Raw genomic sequence first — 2500 nt, forward strand, 5'->3', positions numbered from 1 at the left:
GCAACATACTTCATAATATAATATACGTACATATGAATCAACAACACATCCGTGTACGTCTAAAACCTAAGGTAATAGACCACTAACAAACTTAACATCGACAATACAACTTAACAACATTTTTCAGATGTTTGTAGTTTTTGTATGATTTTGTATGACAAACACTGAGTGCATGCGAAAAAAATAATGTATACCTTTCAGCAGTAGTCGTGTACGACGCCTTTGTCTCTCCTTCGAAGGTAACTAAGGTAATAAACTAAAAAACTTAACTTAAACTTCTAAGCGTAATAGAACTAAACAATACCTTAACTTAACTTCTAAGGTAATAGAACTAACAAAAATAGTCGACAATAGACCTTTCAGCAGTAGTTGTGTACGACGCTTTTGTCTCTCCTCAAGGTAAACCTAAGGTCAATAGAACTAACAAACTTAACTTAACTTCTAAGGTAATAGAACTAACAAACTTAACTTAACTCTAAGGTAATAGAACTAACAAAAATAGTCGACAATAGAGCTAGAGAAATATATAACTTCTAAAGGTTAATAGAAACTAAGCAACTTCAACTTAACTTTCTAAGGTAAAGAACTAACCAAAAATAGTCGACAATCAGACCTTTCCAGCAGTAGTCGTCGTACGACGCTTCTTGTCTCTCACTTCGAAGGTAAACGTAAAGGTAATAGAACTAAACAAACTTAACTTAACTTCTAGGGTATGACACTAACAAACTTAAGCTTAATCTTCTAAGGTAATAAGAAGCTAAACAAAAAATAGTCGACCAATAGAGGCTAGAGAAATAACTTCTAAGGTAAATGAACACTCAACAAACTGAACTTAACTTCTAAGGCTAATAGAACTAAAAAAATAGTCGAAATAGACCTTTCAGCAGTAAGTCGTGTAACGACGCTTTCTGTCTCTCCTTCGAAGGTAAAACTAAGTAATACTAATAGAACTAACACAAACTTAACTTAAAGCTTCTAAGGGTAATAGAACTAACGAAAGCTTAACTTAACTTTCTAAAGGTAATAAGAACTAACATAACTTAACTTAAACTTCTAGGGTAACATAGAAAGCTAACAAACTTAACTTACACATTCCTTAAGGTAATAGAACTACAAAAATATTTCGACAATAGAAGCCTAGAGAAATAACTTCTAAGGTAATATAGAACTCAACAAACCGTAACTTTAACTCTAAGGTAATCATTACTATAATTTGGCGAAATGTTGTATGATATGTATGCTTAATAAAAGGCTCCGTCAAGTTTCGATCGCAAATACGCCAAATTACAGAGAGATCGATGAGTACACCGGGACGGGTTCTGAAACTATACTCGGATTGAAAACCGTTTTGTTCGCGTCTTTAAAAAAAGACAAAAACAGACACACCTACGATCAAAAAAAGGTAAGCATTTGCCTGCAAATAGAGGCGCGCTGTTTGTTTTGCTCTGTTTGTATTTCGTTTTGTTTTAACAAGTTTCAATTTCGTGTTGTTCATGTGTATCCTCTGTTCTTGTGTCCTGTGTGTCTGAGATTTGTGCAGCCCCATAATGTTAAGTAGAAATAACCATCGTAAGTAATGAAAAGTTTGAAATATTCAGTACTATTTGGCCATAGTTTCCCTTCATGAGATGTACCAAGTTGAATTTCATCAGGGGCAGATTCCTCTGGGAAGTCGTGCAATGCTGTACAGACTACAGTGTAACGGGGTGTCGGTGAACACCGATCTGTCACAAGCGGGTCCGCCATCACAATACAGAAGCCAACACCCGGTTCTAATATTACGTCGTCCGCAAACAGAGTGCAAACATGCGCGTAGAAATAAGCGATCCACAAAGCACCGCAATATTACCTGTCCGCACCACAGTGGAAAACCATGCCCGAAAGCCACGTAATATTAAAGTTTACGTTGTACCCATATCACATCTATCTATATTCTGAACTTTGGCAGTCCGTATATCATCAACCAGTACACTAGCAACAATAAAACATTGTCTGTGTGGGTGTGTGTATTTCACTGTCTAACATTTGCCAACAAATGGAATGTGTTTAACGTGTAACATGATTTGCACATGATTTGTATTGCATCTCCAAACCGGTCATAAAAAGGCAAACATGTGCAACAACTAAACCTCTCCAATACACACCGTTACACATAACACTAACCTTGTAGCTGGTAACACATGCATCACACGTCACCTAAGACCCGGAGCGCGGTAGCGCGGGTTTCAGCAGTAGAACTAACAAAATAAGTCGACCTTTCATCAGTAGTCGTGTACAGACGCTTTTTGTCTCTCATTCGAAGGTCAAACTAAAAAAAGGTAATAAGAACCTAAAAAACAAACTTAACCTTAACTGTCTAAGGTAACTACGAACTAAACCAACTATAAAACTTAACTATTTCTAAAACTAAAGGTAATACGAACTAACGAAACTTACAATTAACTTGCACTAAAGAGCAAATAAGAACTAAACAAAATAAGTCGAAAAATAACAGCTAGAA

Source organism: Priapulus caudatus, unplaced genomic scaffold (assembly GCF_000485595.1).
Source record: "Priapulus caudatus unplaced genomic scaffold, Priapulus_caudatus-5.0.1 Scaffold1447, whole genome shotgun sequence".
Lineage (NCBI taxonomy): Eukaryota > Metazoa > Priapulida > Priapulimorpha > Priapulimorphida > Priapulidae > Priapulus > Priapulus caudatus.